This window comes from Pseudophryne corroboree, chromosome 6 (genome assembly GCF_028390025.1).
Source record: "Pseudophryne corroboree isolate aPseCor3 chromosome 6, aPseCor3.hap2, whole genome shotgun sequence".
In the NCBI taxonomy this organism is placed as follows: Eukaryota; Metazoa; Chordata; class Amphibia; order Anura; family Myobatrachidae; genus Pseudophryne; species Pseudophryne corroboree.
Window position 1 is genome coordinate 48,461,902 of NC_086449.1, and position 17,614 is coordinate 48,479,515.

At 44.7% G+C, this 17,614-nt stretch overlaps 1 protein-coding gene across 2 annotated transcripts in view; it reads left to right on the forward strand.

The window, feature by feature from the left end:
- The first annotated feature begins 3,009 nt into the window (after positions 1 to 3,009).
- Positions 3,010 to 17,614, forward strand: part of LOC134936054 (zinc finger protein 268-like) — a 67,973-nt gene continuing 53,368 nt past the window's right edge. Inside the window, exons 1-2 of one of the 2 annotated variants that reach the window (XM_063930961.1) lie at positions 3,010 to 3,344; positions 3,671 to 3,742. The gene's annotated coding sequence lies outside the window, so the exon portion shown is untranslated. Of the gene's footprint in view, positions 3,345 to 3,553; positions 3,743 to 17,614 lie in introns of those variants that run through there. The other variant, XM_063930960.1, reaches the window with a different exon arrangement.

Here is a 17,614-nt window from a genome sequence, read left to right on the forward strand (position 1 = left end):
GATAGAAGGCAGGAGGCTATCCTGAAGTCTGTATACACACACTCAGGCATTATACTTAGACCGGCTATTGCGTCAGCATGGATGTGCAGTGCTGCCGCTGCGTGGTCAGATAATCTGTCAGAAAATATTGACACCCTAGACAGAGACACGATTCTGCTAACCATAGAGCATATCAAAGACTCAGTCTTATACATGAGAGATGCACAGAGGGAGATCTGCCGGCTGGCATCTAAAGTAAGTGCATTGTCCATTTCTGCCAGGAGAGTATTGTGGACTCGGCAGTGGACAGGGGATGCAGATTCGAAAAGGCACATGGAAGTTTTGCCTTATAAGGGTGAGGAGTTGTTCGGGGATGGTCTCTCGGACCTAGTTTCCACCATAGGCGTGTGCACGGGGGGTGCCTGGTGCGCACAGGCACCCCCTAATGTCCGGCACCCCCTACACGCTACGCCTGCAGCATGGTGATCCCTGTTCGTTCCTGTGTTTCCTCCCGCCACCAGTCAGCTCTCTCTACGCCTCCCGCCCGCGCTCTGTCTCCTCCTCCTGTCCCCGGCTATCTCCCCCCTCTTGTCCTCACTCTGTCTCCCCCTTCCCATACGTGGCTTTCTCCCCTCTCCTGGCCGCGCTCTGTCTCCCCTTCCTGTCCCCGGCTCTCTCCCACCCCCCTGTTGTCCTCACTCTGTCTACCCCCTCCCGTACGCGGCTTTCTCCCCCCTCCTGTCCGCGCTCTGTATCGCCCTCCCATTTGCGGCTCTCTCCCCGCTCCGTCCACGCGCTGTCTGCTCCTCTCGTCTGCGGCTCTCTCCCCCCTCACGTCCGTGCTCTGCAGGTGTGCAGCCACAGCCTCAGGCCACCATTCCTCTTGGGAGGGCTCAGAGTCTGAGCTGGAGCCGAGTGAAACACACCGCTCAGCAGTCAGTCGGTAAGTGTTAAGGAGAAGGACACTGCAGTGCTGCAGGCCTGCAGCTCTGCCAGTTCATGTACAAAAAGTTACCCACCCCCCCTAAAAAAAAAAAAAAATCTGTAGACTGTAGGACTTCAAATGCACTCAGAAAAAAAAGAAAAGAAGCCTGTTTATACATTATACATACACAGATTATATATATATATATATATATACACACACACACACACATATGTATATATATATAAAATTATAAAATATATATATATATATATATATATAAACAAACACGAGGAACCACTGCACTCGCCATTCCCAGGGGTTGGGGTGCGGTGGGCTGTATATATATATATAAAGCAACATATCAGGCGGCACTCCACTTCATCAAGGTAATAAAAAAAAAACGGTGCCTTCCAAATGGAGAAAAGACGTTTCCCTTCCCCATATAAAAATCATCTGTGGGGCGGCACTCACGGCGATGAAACAAGACAGGAGCCTTGTGGTACTGTCAACGTTTCAATGTACAAATACATAAATTTTCATTGTGTATATTATATATATATATATATATATATATATATATATATATACATATATATGAGACCAGCGGTGCGGCTGCATCACTCAGGTTTCCAGAAAGAAATACAGATACTCTCTGTTCTAGCAATGTGTAGCTTGACAAAAGTTTATAAAACTAAAAGCTCGTACCATGTGGTGTAATGCGAATTTAAGCTCATAGTGTGTGGTGTAATGTCAATTTCAACTCGTACTGTGTAGTGTAATGTAAATTTCAGCTCATACTGTGTGGTGTAATGAGAATTTTGGATCATACTGTGTGGCGTAATGTGAATTTCGTCTCATGCTGTGGGGCGTAATGTAAGTTTCGGCTCATACTGTGTGGTGTAATGTGAATTTCGGCTAATGCCGTGTCGTGTAAAGTGAATTTCAGCTCATATGGTGTGGCGTAATGTGAATTTCGGCTCGTACTGTGCGGCGCAATGTGAATTTCGGCTCATATCATGTGGCATAATCTGAATAAGGGGCAGTACTGTCAGTAGCTGGTGAGCATGGAGACATATGTGACAAATGCTGGTGTCCTGCAGAGGAGGGGTCTGATGGTATAGAAAGAGGCAGATGTAGCTCTGATTGCACACATGTAAATTATAAACCTTACTTGTGTTATATTAAAACTGAAATGTTCGGTCCCCTAAATATGCCATATTTTTCAGAGTGGTCCACTCAAAATCAGGGTGTAGGTGCTGGGAGGGTACGAGGGGTAGGGTGCGTGGGGAGGGGAATGCACATGCACCTAGGCCCACCACTCTCTAGTTAAGCCACTGGGTCAGGGATAGATTGGGGACGTGTAAGCAGCAATAGGGTGCAGCAGCAGCTAGGACTCAGGGATATGCCGTACCCGGACAGTCAGTACCAGCCGGCGGTCGCACCATTATGTTTTATTTTATTTCTCTGGGGTGTATTATATCTACTTTATTATTAGGAAAGAGAGAAATTAGATTAAACCATGTGATTTTATTGCAAGAATGTAAAAAGGTTCTAGACATGTCCCTGTGTGGTTCTAGATACGCCCCAAAAGGCGGTGCTAGATGCGCCCCTCCTGCGGTGCACCCCCTAATACAATTAGCTGCGCACGCCTATGGTTTCCACAGCAACAGCTGTGAAGTCAGCTTTTTTGCCCCATGTTCCCTCACAACCTAAGAAAGCGCCGTATTATCAGGTACAGTCCTTTCGACCCCAGAAAAGCAGGCGGGGGAAAGGCCGGTCCTTTCTGCCCAAGGGCAGAGGTAGAGGCAAAAGACTGCCACAAGCAGCAGGTTCTCAGGAACAAAAGTCCTCCCCCGCTTCTTCCAAGTCCACCGCATGACGGTGGGGTTCCACAGGCGGAGCCAGGTACAGTGGGGGGCCGCCTCAAAAATTTCAGCGGTCAGTGGGCTCGCTCACAGGTGGATCCCGGGATTCTTCAAATAGTATCTCAGGGGTACAGGCTGGAATTCGAGACGTCTCCCCCACGCCGTTTCCTCAAATCTGCTTTACCGGCAGGGAGGCTGTGCTAGAGGCAATTCACAAGCTGTATTCCCAGCAGGTGATAGTCAAGGTGCCCCTCCTTCAACAAGGAAGGGGTTACTATTCCACTCTGTTTGTGGTGTCGAAACCGGACGGTTCGGTGAGACCCATTTTAAATTTGAAATCCTTGAACACATACATAACGAAATTCAAGTTCAAGATGGAATCGCTCAGGGCGGTTATTGCAAGCCTGGACGAGGGGGATTACATGGTATCCCTGGACATCAAGGATGCTTACCTGCATGTTCCCATTTACCATCCTCACCTGGAGTACCTCAGATTTGTGGTACAGGACTGTCACTACCAGTTCCAGACGCTGCCGTTTGGACTGTCCACCGCACCAAGGGTGTTTACGAAGGTAATGGCAGAAATGATGATTATCCTAGTGACCTTGTGACTGTCAACCCAAACATTGTCGACCTAGACACTGTGGATCCTATGATCCACACCCTTGCATTATCCTGCTTTACTATGGGGCTGTAACCACTTCAGGAGCTGAAGGAGTTAATGCAATCAGGGAGTGTGAGAGAGAGAGAGGCTCTGTGTGAGCTCAGAGTGGAGGACATGGATTAGGTGAAGGAGGGGGGAGGAGAAGTTTCCTGTGTGTGTGGAGAGAGGAGCAGGAGTGAGGACGCTGGTGCTGGGCTTGTTTTTCACACAACAGCTGCTTGTTTTTTATTTTAGAGTTGATAACATTGGACACAACACATTTCAGTGGAGGAGTCGGGAGAGGAGGTGACGGTGACCGGCAGTGAGGTGAGCGATGTTCCTTGTGTATGAGAGACGTCTGTGGGCACCATATATGGTATGAGTGACCAGCTCCCCACACGTGGGACCTAGGCCCTAATTCAGACCTGATTGCAAAAGCAAAATCTATCTCTAATGGGTAAAACCATGTGCACTGCAGGTGGGGTAGATGTAACATGTGCAGAGAGAGTTAGATTTGGGTGGGTTATACTGTTTCTGTGCAGGGTAAATACTGGCTGATTTATTTTTACACTGCAATTTATATTTCAGTTTGAACACACCCCACCCAAATCTAACTCTCTCTGCACATGTTACCACTGCACATGGTTTTGCCCATTACAGAAATATTTTGCTGTTGCAGTCAGATCTGAATTAGGCCCCTTATGCAGTAAGGATTGCTATTTCTGATAAAAAGCAGTTTCTGCGATCAAATAGTTGCCGCCCAGAAATTGAGAAAAAACGCCCATTGCAGAAACTGTGACTGCATCGCAATATGCAGCTGATCGCAGAACCATGCGCAATTACCGGAACATGGAAGATTTTTCCTATCTGCGCCAGGTAAGGTCGGCTACAATTCTTGTGACACAAGAGGCTGGAAGTGGTCATCGCTGATGTCAGAGGCCCTCCTTAAAAACTCCTGGGACGCCTGCGTTTTATCACACACACCCAGAAAATGTCAGGTTTCCACCCAGAAATGCCGGCTTCCTGTCAGTCAAATAGCGTCTGCATGTGATCACGGTGTATACGCATTTTCTGTCGCTATTATTACTCGCACGTGCGCAATGCAAACACTGCTCATGCGCAGCCGTTCCATAATAAGCCGGATTGTGATTTGATAATTTTGCAATCCTTATTGAATAAGGTCCTTGGATGGAAGGTGGGCGAGCGGCGGATGGGGGATGGGATGACCCTGCGGTGTAATACACAGCGCTCATTATATTTATACATGTAGCATCATATACCGGCATATATATTGTGTATATTATATATACAGATGTAGCCATGCTCATCGTTGTGTATCGCGGCAGCGATGTTGTGACAAGTGTGCCCACTGCGTACGCATGCACACACCATGTTACACTATGGCGCTAACACCCGCTGCAATCAGTATCACAGCGGCGCGTTCACACTATGCAACAATGCGTGCGCATGTGTGAATGCATCACGGTATAGATGAGCGTGGCTACATCTGTAGTATAGGTGTATATAGGGAGAGAAAGCTATATCTGTATCCTATCATGTGTATAACCTAGGAGAGTATCCCTGCTGTATAATAACACTGCACATTATACATATACAGTATATATAGAGAGAGATGTTATTGGTATATAGCCCCCAGTGTATCATGTGTATAACCTAGGACAGAGTCCCTGCTGTATAATAACACTGCACATTATACATATACAGTATATATAGAGATAGATGTTATTGGTATATAGTCCCTAGTGTATCGTGTATAACCTAGGACAGTATCCCTGCTGTATAATAACACTGCACATTATACATATACAGTATATATAGAGATAGATGTTATTGGTATATAGTCCCTAGTGTATCATGTTTGTAACCTAGGACAGAGTCCCTGCTGTATAATAACACTGCACATTATACATATACAGTATATATAAAGATAGATGTTATTGGTCTATAGTCCCTAGTGTATCATGTATATAACCTAGGACAGAGTCCCTGCTGTATAATAACACTGCACATTATACATATACAGTATATATAGAGATAGATGTTATTGGTCTATAGTCCCTAGTGTATCATGTGTATAACCTAGGGCAGAGTCCCTGCTGTATAATAACACTGCACCTTATACATATACAGTATATATAGAGATAGATGTTATTGGTATATAGTCCCTAGCGTATTATGTATATAACCTAGGACATAGTCCCTGCTGTATAATAACACTGCACATTATACATATACAGTATATATAGAGAGATGTTATTGGTATATAGTCCCTAGCGTATCATGTATATAACCTAGGACAGTATCCCTGCTGAATAATAACACTGCACATTATACATATACAGTATATATAGAGATAGATGTTATTGGTATATAGTCCCTAGTGTATCATGTGTATAACCTAGGGCAGCGTCCCTGCTGTATAATAACACTGCACATTATACATATACAGTATATATAGAGATAGATGTTATTGGTATATAGTCCCTAGCGTATTATGTATATAACCTAGGACATAGTCCCTGCTGTATAATAACACTGCACATTATACATATACAGTATATACAGAGAGATGTTATTGGTATATAGTCCCTAGCGTATCATGTATATAACCTAGGACAGTATCCCTGCTGTATAATAACACTGCACATTATACATATACAGTATATATAGAGATAGATGTTATTGGTATATAGTCCCTAGTGTATCATGTGTATAACCTAGGGCAGCGTCCCTGCTGTATAATAACACTGCACATTATACATATACAGTATATATAGAGATAGATGTTATTGGTATATAGTCCCTAGCGTATCAAGTATATAACCTAGGACAGGATCCCTGCTGTATAATAACACTGCACATTATACATATACAGTATATATAGAGATAGATGTTATTGGTATATAGTCCCTAGTGTATCATGTGTATAACCTAGGACAGAGTCCCTGCTGTATAATAACACTGCACATTATACATATACAGTATATATAGAGATAGATGTTATTGGTATATAGTCCCTAGCGTATCATGTATATAACCTAGGACAGTATCCCTGCTGTATAATAACACTGCACATTATACATATACAGTATATATAGAGATAGATGTTATTGGTATATAGTCCCTAGTGTATCATGTGTATAACCTAGGACAGCGTCCCTGCTGTATAATAACACTGCACATTATACATATACAGTATATGTAGAGAGAGATGTTATTGGTATATAGTCCCTAGTGTATCATGTGTATAACCTAGGGCAGAGTCCCTGCTGTATAATAACACTGCACATTATACATATACAGTATATATAGAGATAGATGTTATTGGTATATAGTCCCTAGCGTATCATCTGTATAACCTAGGGAAGAGTCCCTGCTGTATAATAACACTGCACATTATACATATACAGTATATATAGAGATAGATGTTATTGGTATATAGTCCCTAGCGTATCATCTGTATAACCTAGGACAGAGTCCCTGCTATATAATAACACTGCACATTATACATATACAGTATATATAGAGAGAGATGTTATTGGTATATAGTCCCTAGTGTATCATGTATATAACCTAGGACAGAGTCCCTGCTGTATAATAACACTGCACATTATACATATACAGTATATGTAGAGAGAGATGTTATTGGTATATAGTCCCTAGTGTATCATGTGTATAACCTAGGACAGAGTCCTTGCTGTATAATAACACTGCACATTATTTATATACAGCATATATATAGATAGATGTTATTGGTATATAGTCCCTAGTGTATCATGTGTATAACCTAGGACAGAGTCCCTCCTGTATAATAACACTGCACATTATACATATACAGTATATATAGAGATAGATGTTATTGGTATACAGTCCCTAGCGTATTATGTATATAACCTAGGACATAGTCCCTGCTGTATAATAACACCGCACATTATACATATACAGTATATATAGAGAGAGATGTTATTGGTATATAGTCCCTAGTACATCATGTGTATAACTTAGGACAGAGTCCCTGCTGTATAATAACACTGCACATTATATATATATATATATATATATACAGCAGACTTGCCTACCCTCCCGTATTTTGCTTGAGTCCCCCACTGCCCCGCATATTGAATGGCAGCTCCCGGATTCCCACTGCAACCTTCCCTCCCCCTCAGAAAACGACTGCGCATGAGCGAACTCTGAATGAATGGGGACGGGGCCTGAACGGGGAGCCGGTAGTTGGACTGTGGGACCTAAAGCTGCATACACCCCTGCCCCCAGCAGCATGTCACTCACCATGCTTACAGAATAGCTTGTCGTGTCACACCTATCAGAAGCCTGCAGTTTGGAGGAGTCTGTGCGAGATCCTCCAGGTCCCGGCATCTACTCAGAGCTGCTAGCATTGCCACAGCGGTCCCATTATCCGCTTCAAGGAAGACCTGCGAATCACGGCATTTTTTGGGGCGTAGCCTAATAGAATGGGGCCTTGTCCTGACTGCAGCTGATCCTTCTTCTGCTTGGTGAGTGGGAGGTGTGTGTGTATATTAGTGATGAGAGGGTTCGGTTCCTCGGAAACCGAACCCCCCCAAACTTCACCTATTTTACACGGGTCCGAGGCATACTCGGATTCTTCCGTATGGCTCGGTTAACCCGAGCGCGCCCATTGGAAATGTTAGGGAGAGGACGTGGCTGGTGTCCTCTCCGTTTATTAATATTTGTGCTTATTGCTTAATTGTGGGGACTGGGGAGCAGCTGTATTATATAGGAGGAGTGCAGTGCAGAGTTTTGCTGACCAGTGACCACCAGTATTATCCGTTCTCTGCCTGAAAAACGCTCCATATCTGTGCTCAGTGTGCTGCATATATCTGTGCTCACACTGCTTTATTGTGGGGACTGGGGACCACCAGTATATTATATAGGAGGAGTACAGTGCAGAGTTTTGCTGACAGTGACCAGCAGTATATATAGCAGTACGGTACGGAAGGCCACTGCTCTACCTACTTCTGTGTCGTCAAGTATACTATCCATCTAGATTCTATACCTGTGGTGCATTTTAGTTTTGCAGTTTGCTGACCGTGACCACCAGTATATATAGCAGTACGGTACGGAAGGCCACTGCTGTACCTACCTCTGTGTCGTTAAGTATACTATCCATCCATACCTGTAGTGCATTTCAGTTGTGCGCAGTATACATAGTAGTAGACCATTGCTATTGATACTGGCATATAATTCCACACATTAAAAAATGGAGAACAAAAATGTGGAGGTTAAAATAGGGAAAGATCAAGATCCACTTCCACCTCGTGCTGAAGCTGCTGCCACTAGTCATGGCCGAGACGATGAAATGCCATCAACGTCGTCTGCCAAGGCTGATGCCCAATGTCATAGTAGAGAGCATGTAAAATCCAAAAAACAAAAGTTCAGTAAAATGACCCAAAAATCTAAATTGAAAGCGTCTGATGAGAAGCGTAAACTTGCCAATATGCCATTTACGACACGGAGTGGCAAGGAACGGCTGAGGCCCTGGCCTATGTTCATGGCTAGTGGTTCAGATTCACATGAGGATGGAAGCACTCATCCTCTCGCTAGAAAAATGAAAGGACTTAACCTGGCAAAAGCATGGCAAAGAACTGTGCGTTCTTCTAAATCACAAATCCCCAAGGAGAGTCCAATTGTGTCGGTTGCGATTCCTGACCTTCCCAACACTGGACGAGAAGAGCTTACGCCTTCCACCATTTGCACACTCCCTGCAAGTGCTGGAAGGAGCACCCGCAGTCCAGTTCCTGATAGTCAAATTGAAGATGTCACTGTTGAAGTACACCAGGATGAGGATATGGGTGTTGCTGGGGAGGAAATTGACAAGGAGGATTCTGATGGTGAGGTGGTTTGTTTAAGTCAGGCACCCGGGGAGACAGCTGTTGTCCGTGGGACGAATATGGCCATTGACATGCCTGGTCAAAATACAAAAAAAATCACCTCATCTGTGTGGAATTATTTCAACCCAAATGCGGACAACAGGTGTCAAGCCATGTGTTTCCTTTGTCAAGCTGTAATATGTAGGGTTAAGGACGTTAATCACTTAGGAACATCCTCCCTTATACGTCACCTGGACCGCATTCATCAGAAGTCAGTGACAAGTTAAAAAACTTTGGATGACAGCGGAAGCAGTCCACTGACTATTAAATCCCTTCCTCTTGGAACCAAGCTCCTGCATACCACACCACCAACTTCCTCAGTGTCCATTTCCACCTTACACAGGAAAGCCAATAGTCCTGCAGGCCATGTCACTGGCAAGTCTGACGAGTCCTCTCCTGCCTGGGATTCCTCCGATGCATCCTTGAGTATAACGCCTACTGCTGCTGGTGCTGCTGTTGTTGCTGCTGGGAGTCGATCGTCATCCCAGAGGGGAAGTCGGAAGACCACTTGTACTACTTCCAGTAAGCAATTGACTGTCCAACAGTCCTTTGCGAGGAAGATGAAATATCACAGCAGTCATCCTGCTGCAAAGCGGATAACTCCGGCCTTGGCAGCCTGGGTGGTGAGAAACGTGTTTCCGGTATCCACCTTTAATTCAGAGGCAACTAGAGACTTGTTTGAGGTACTGTGTCCCCGGTACCAAATACCATCTAGGTTCCATTTCTTTAGGCAGGCAATACCGAAAATGTACACAGACGTCAGAAAAAGAGTCACCAGTGTCCTAAAAAATGCAGTTGTACCCAATGTCCACTTAATCACGGACATGTGGACAAGTGGAGCAGGGCAGACTCAGGACTATATGACTGTGACAGACCACTGGGTAGCTGTATTGCCTCCCGCAGCTAGAACAGCAGCGGCGGCACCAGTAGCAGCATCTCGCAAATGCCAACTCGTTCCTAGGCAGGCTACGCTTTGTATCACCGCTTTCCATAAGAGGGACACAGCTGACAACCTCTTACGGAAACTGAGGAACATCATCGTAGAAAAGCTTACCCCAATTGGACTCTCCTAGGGATTTGTGACATCAGACAACGCCACCAATATTGTGCGTGCATTACTCGTGGGCAATTTCCAACACGTCCCGTGTTTTGCACATAAATTGAATTTGGTGGTGCAGAATTATTTAAAAAACAACAGGGGCGTGCAAGAGATGCTGTCGGTGGCCCGAAGAATTGCGGGCCACTTTCGGCATTCAGCCACTGCATGCCGAAGACTGGAGCACCAGCAAACACTCCTGAACCTGCCCTGCCATCATCTGAAGCAAGAGGTGGTAACGAGGTGGAATTCAACCCTCTATATGCTTCAGAGGATGGAGGAGCAGCAAAAGGCCATTCAAGCCTATGCAGCTACCTACGATATAGGCAAAGGAGGGGGAATGCACCTGACTCAAGCGCAGTGGAGAATGATTTCAATGTTGTGCAAGGTTCAGTGTCCTAAAAAATGCAGTTGTACCCAATGTCCACTTAATCACGGACATGTGGACAAGTGGAGCAGGGCAGACTCAGGACTATATGACTGTGACAGCCCACTGGGTAGATGTATTGCCTCCCACAGCAAGAACAGCAGCGGCGGCACCAGTAGCAGCATCTCGCAAACACCAACTCGTTCCTAGGCAGGCTACGCTTTGTATCACCGCTTTCCATAAGAGGCACACAGCTGACAACCTCTTACGGAAACTGAGGAACATCATCGCAGAATGGCTTACCCCAATTGGTCTCTCCAGGGGATTTGTGACATCGGACAACGCCACCAATATTGTGCGTGCATTACATCTGGGCAAATTCCAGCACGACCCATGTTTTGCACATACATTTAATTTGGTGGTGCAGAATTATTTAAAAAACGACAGGGACATGCAAGAGATGCTGTCGGTGACCCGAAGAATTGCGGGCCACTTTCAGCATTCAGCTACTGCGTGCCGAAGACTGGAGCACTAGCAAACAGTCCTGAACCTGCCCTGCCATCATCTGAAGCAAGAGGTGGTAACGAGGTGGAATTCAACCATCTATATGCTTCAGAGGATGGAGGAGCAGCAAAAGGCCATTCAAGCCTATACATCTGCCCACGATCTAGGCAAAGGAGAGGGAATGCACCTGAATCAAGCGCAGTGGAGAATGATTTCAATGTTGTGCAAGGTTCTGCAACCCTTTGAACTTGCCACACGTGAAGTCAGTTCAGACACTGCCAGCCTGAGTCAGGTCATTCCCCTCATCAGGCTTTTGCAGAAGAAGCTGGAGACATTGAAGGAGGAGCTAAAACAGAGCGATTCCGCTAGGCATGTGGGACTTGTGGATGGAGCCCTTAATTTGTTTAACCAGGATTCACGGGTGGTCAATCTGTTGAAATCAGAGCACTACATTTTGGCCACCGTGCTCGATCCTAGATTTAAAACCTATGTTGGATCTCTCTTTCCGGCAGACACAAGTCTGCAGAGCTTCATAGACCTGCTGGTGAGAAAATTGTCAAGTCAAGCGGAACGTGACCCGTCAACAGCTCCTCCTTCACAATCTCCCGCAACTGGGGGTGCGAGGAAAAGGCTAAGAATTCAGAGTCCACCCGCTGGCGGTGATGCAGGGCAGTCTGGAGCGAGTGCTGACATCTGGTCCGGACTGAAGGACCTGCCAACGATTACTGACATGTCGTCTACTGTCACTGCATATGGTTCTGTCACCATTGAAAGAATGGTGGAGGATTATATAAGTGACTGCATCCAAGTAGGCACGTCAGACAGTCCATACGTATACTGGCAGGAAAAAGAGGCATTTTGGAGGCCCTTGCAGAAACTGGCTTTATTTTACCTAAGTTGCCCACCCCTCCAGTGTGTACTCCGAAAGAGTGTTAGTGCAGCCGCTCACCTTGTCAGCAATCGGCATACAAGATTACTTCCAGAAAATGTGGAGAAGATGATGTTCATCAAAATAAATTATAATCAATTCCTCCGTGGAGACATTCACCAGCAATTTCCTCCAGAAAGTACACAGGGATCTGAGATGGTGGATTCCAGTGGGGACGAATTAATAATCTGTGAAAAGGGGGATGAGGAAGATCTCTTGCAGAGATTGAAACGCGTTGGCAGCAGACAGGAGCTTTTTCTTTTTATTTTGATGCACTTTCTTCCCACCTGGACTTTGGACCCTGGACGCACCAATAAGAACTCCGGAACTTGCATGCTCAGGTGATATACTTCAGGTGTCCAAATCTGGGTGGTATGATCGTGCACCTATGCTCCTTTTTAGTTGATTTTTACCAGTTAATTGTATATTCCTGTGTGAATATTTTATCGAATTTTATGGAATAAACCTTTTTGCACTGTTTCTCATCTGGTATTTGAAGAGTAAAAGATACCGTGATAGGATTACAAACGTCTTTTTATCGTGAGTTGGGGTACGCTGTAATCTGTGGTCCTCACTTAAAGAAACCTTTATGGGTTTCATTTCTCTCCAGTCACTGTGAGTTGGGGTACGCCCTCTAGACTATCCTCTGTGATTTCACATAAAGATACCTTTACACGATTGTCACATCTATTCCTACTGTGAGTTTGGGTACGCTCTTTCTGTTCTCTGTTCCCTAAAAATTGGTGGAGGCTCAACACCTATCAACTCCTTGAACTGAGAATCACTAGGGTGAAGTCTGATCCGGCTAAGACATACTACACCATTGTATTATATGTTTTTTTTACATGGTACCATTCTGAATGTGGATTGAGGATTGAAGTGGTCCCCATAAGAAGTGGAATAGAGGAAGAGGGGATAATAACACACCCTCAATACAACCATTCATAAAGGGAAGGTTTGAATTTTAATTCCCAGCGCTTGATATTATATGTTTGCCCATTTTTGTATTTTCTGTTCACAACAGAGGTTGGTGATACCTCTAGAGCAACATATTTCTCAGCTGCAGGGGTGCGCCAGAATAGATTAATTTATTTTTGTGTGCTTCTTCGGATGTACACAATGAAAGGGGTGAGGAATCGGAGGCTGATGATGAAGTGGACATCTTGCCTCTGTAGAGCCAGTTTGTGCAAGAAGAGATTGATTGCTTCTTTTTTGGTGGGGGCCCAAACCAACCAGTCATTTCAGTCACAGTCGTGTGGCAGACCCTGTCGCTGAAATGATGGGTTCATTAAAGTGTGCATGTCCTGTTTATACAACATAAGGGTGGGTGGGAGGGCCCAAGGACAATTCCATCTTGCACCTCTTTTTTTCTTTCATTTTTCTTTGCATCATGTGCTGTTTGGGGACTATTTTTTTGAAGTGCCATCCTGTCTGACACTGCAGTGCCACTCCTAGATGGGCCAGGTGTTTGTGTCGGCCACTTGTGTCGCTTAGCTTAGTCACACAGCGACCTTGGTGCAAATTTTAGGACTAAAAATAATAGTGTGAGGTGTTCACAATAGACTGAAAATGAGTGTAAATTATGGTTATTGAGGTTAATAATACTATGGGATCAAAATGACCCCCAAATTCTATGATTTAAGCTGTATTTTTAGGTTTTTTTGAAAAAAAAAAACCCACCCGAATCCAAAACACACCCGAATCTGACAAAAAAAATTCAGGGAGGTTTTACCAAAACGCTTCCGAATTCAAAACACGTCCGCGGAACCGAATCCAAAACCAAAACACGAAAAATTTCCGGTGCACATCACTAGTGTATATATGTGTATGTCTGTATGCTATATAGGTGTGTGTATGCATGATGTACTGTATATGTGTAATCACATGGAACCCCAACCCCCAGGAAAAATCCTGCATTCGACACTGGAGTAGACTTGAGAGCACCTGCCCCTATTACAAGCTAGTCCCCTGTCAGAGGCTTGTTTGCTTAGGCTAAAGGCCCGTACACACTGATCGATATATCGGCCGTTCTCTTGAACGGCCGATATATCACGGGACCGTCTGCTAGTGTGTACGGCCGATACGTCTGTGAACTCCGTCGTTCACAGACGTATCGCGTCAGCCGCGCAGCACAGCCGACGGCCAATATATCTATCGATATATTGGCGCGTCGCTGTGTGTGTACAGGGCGGCCGGCGTGGATTGACAGCTGAACTGGGTGGGCGTGTGTACACGCCCGCCCAGTTCATGACGTCAGTCCCCGACGGATCGGGCAGTGTGTATGCTGAACACACTTGCTCTATCCGTCCATAGATATATCTGCAGATCAATTGATCTGCAGATATATCTGTTAGTGTGTCCCCACCTTTACTCTTTCTCGCTATATGGAAACTGGCCGCACAGGTGTGTCTATATCACATGGGTGACCCCCATTTTTAATATCTAATAACAATCATGTTCAGCAATAAATATTTTTTGGGGGGTGCTACCACAGGCAATGTAAATATACAGTAGAAAAAAGGAGAAAAAGATTGCCCTATGGTGGTGCACAGTTATGGATATAAGATAAAATATAACTTTTATTACAATATATAATAAAACCAGCGAATATTAAAAGGAAGATAGAATAAGTGTAAATAAGAAAGAAATCGTGATTAAAAGTAAATGTTCTGCGCATTGGATGTTACTGGATTAACTTCTTATAAATATATCTTAGAGTTCAAAGTAAATAAAGTGTGTCCTATTTGCTCATATGTAGTGAGTATATTAATGTCCTATATGGTCATATATGATCACTCGTTATCTATATCTCATGAATCACACTGATATCATTTTATCCGTTGAGAGAGCTCCTTAAAGTCCTAACGATCTCAGACATATTAATTTTATTGTCCTTCCCAGGACTTCAAATATCTGTAGTAATAGATCGTTTGAAGACAGGGTAACCAATGACCACTTTATGTTGAACATATTCACCTTATCCAGTACATATCAGTTTAGGAGTGTTGTTCATCTTATTATCACTCCCAGAAACATATACTGGTCAGATAGGTGTGTGTGTGAGTGTTACTCTTCTAGGGTATAAGTTGTGTTTTCACATCCAGTTATGTTTCAGTGTTGAAACGGTTACTGTTGCCATACTGCTTGGTTTAGAGTGCACGCCAATATACTTCAGAACACATAGATATTATTACATCCACAAGGGGAAAGCAACATGTGTCAGTTCAGATATTATGTTTCCATTTGTATTTGTTCCCCTTCTAATGTAGCAGATGTCAGGCAAGATTATGCCAGCCTCACTATTGCAATGTTCTAGCTCTTCCAAGGCTGCGGAGATTTAGTACAATGGGTCACCTGCTATTAGGATACTAGTATATATATCAGGATATCTCACTCAGAGCCTATGTATGCCCATCTATATGTGGTGTCCATGTAGGGATATTACTATTCACACGCGTTATATCACAGTAATTTTATACTGATAACACACCATAAATATATATATAGAGATTTCAATCATGTAGAGATTGTGCAGTGTGTTACTGTATCCAGGTATACCAGAATTATATATATATATATATATATATATCTCTCTCTCTCTCTCTCTCTCTCTCTCTCTCTCTCTCTCTCTCTCTCTCTCTCTCTCTCTCTCTCTCTCTCTCTCTCTCTCTCTCTCTCTCTCATTGTGCCTTGTACAGGTATTAACGTGGCTCTAAGCAGTATCGGTATCCCCTTAGATCTTTTATCTAGATAGCATGTATCATCATAGTACCTATAAACGTGCTTTATCCCTGTTCCTTTGTGTACATTGGTGGTCATTCCGAGTTGTTCGCTCGCTAGCTGCTTTTAGCAGCATTGCACACACTGGGCCGTCGCCCTCTGGGAGTGTATCTTAGCTTAGCAGAATTGCGAACGAAAGATTAGCAGAATTGCGAATAGAAATTTCTTAGCAGTTTCTAAGTAGCTCGAGACTTACTCACAGATTGCGATCAGCTCAGGCCGTTTCGTTCCTGGTTTGACGTCACAAACACGCCCTGCGTTCGGCCAGCCACTCCCCCGTTTCTCGAGACACTCCCGCGTTTTTCCCTGACACGCCTGCGTTTTTCCGGACACTCCCAGAAAACTGCCATTTTCCGCCCAGAAACACCCACTTCCTGTCAATCACACTCCGATTACTTCAATGATGAAAATTCTTCATTTGGGCGTGAGTAAATATACTAAGTTTTGTGCTAAAATACTTAGCGCACTGCGTACCATGCGCATGCGCATTTTTGCCTTAATCACTCCGTTGCTCACTGCAGATGATCACCTTTAATGTAGTTCAACAATCTCTGTGATAATATAAAGTGGGCACCTGTGTGCCGTATTCACATCTGATGATATAATAGGAACGTTGTCAATAAGGGTTCTGTCCGCGTGTCTGTTATGTGTTATACACTATAAATAGTAGTTTTAATAAATTCAAAAAATGCACACACAGTAACAGACGTAGCTATAGATTGTTATAAGGCATTATGGGCAATTGTTTTACTTCACAAACTTCTCAGCACTCCGTGTTACTCCACCATGAGTATTGGAACACACTGTCAGTATTACTCTCCACTGCTTTATACATATGAATGTATTCTCTTAAACATAGGGCAGTGCTTCCCCGAGTTTAGGACACATAATTTCTCTATCGTCCTAGTGGATGCTGGGGTTCCTGAAAGGACCATGGGGAATAGCGGCTCCGCAGGAGACAGGGCACAAAAAGTAAAGCTTTTAACCATGTGGTGTGTACTGGCTCCTCCCCCTATGACCCTCCTCCAAGCCTCAGTTAGGTTTTTGTGCCCGGCCGAGAAGGGTGCAATCTAGGTGGCTCTCCTAAAGAGCTGCTTAGAGAAAGTTTAGCTAGGTTTTTTATTTTACAGTGAGTCCTGCTGGCAACAGGATCACTGCAGCGAGGGACTTAGGGGAGAAGGAGTCAACTCACCTGCGTGCAGGATGAATTGGCTTCTTGGCTACTGGACATCAAGCTCCAGAGGGACGATCACAGGTACAGCCTGGATGGGTCACCGGAGCCGCGCCGCCGGCCCCCTTGCAGATGCTGAAGACAGAAGATGGTCCAGAATCGGTGGCAGAAGACTCCTCAGTCTTCTTAAGGTAGCGCACAGCACTGCAGCTGTGCGCCATTGCTCTCAGCACACTTCACACGGCAGTCACTGAGGGTGCAGGGCGCTGGGGGGGGGGTGCCCTGGGCAGCAATGAGAAACCTTTTTTAGGCATAAAATACCTCACATATAGCCTCCGGGGGCTATATGGAGATATTTAACCCCTGCCTGAATCCATTGAAGAGCGGGAGACGAGCCCGCCGAAAAAGGGGCGGGGCCTATCTCCT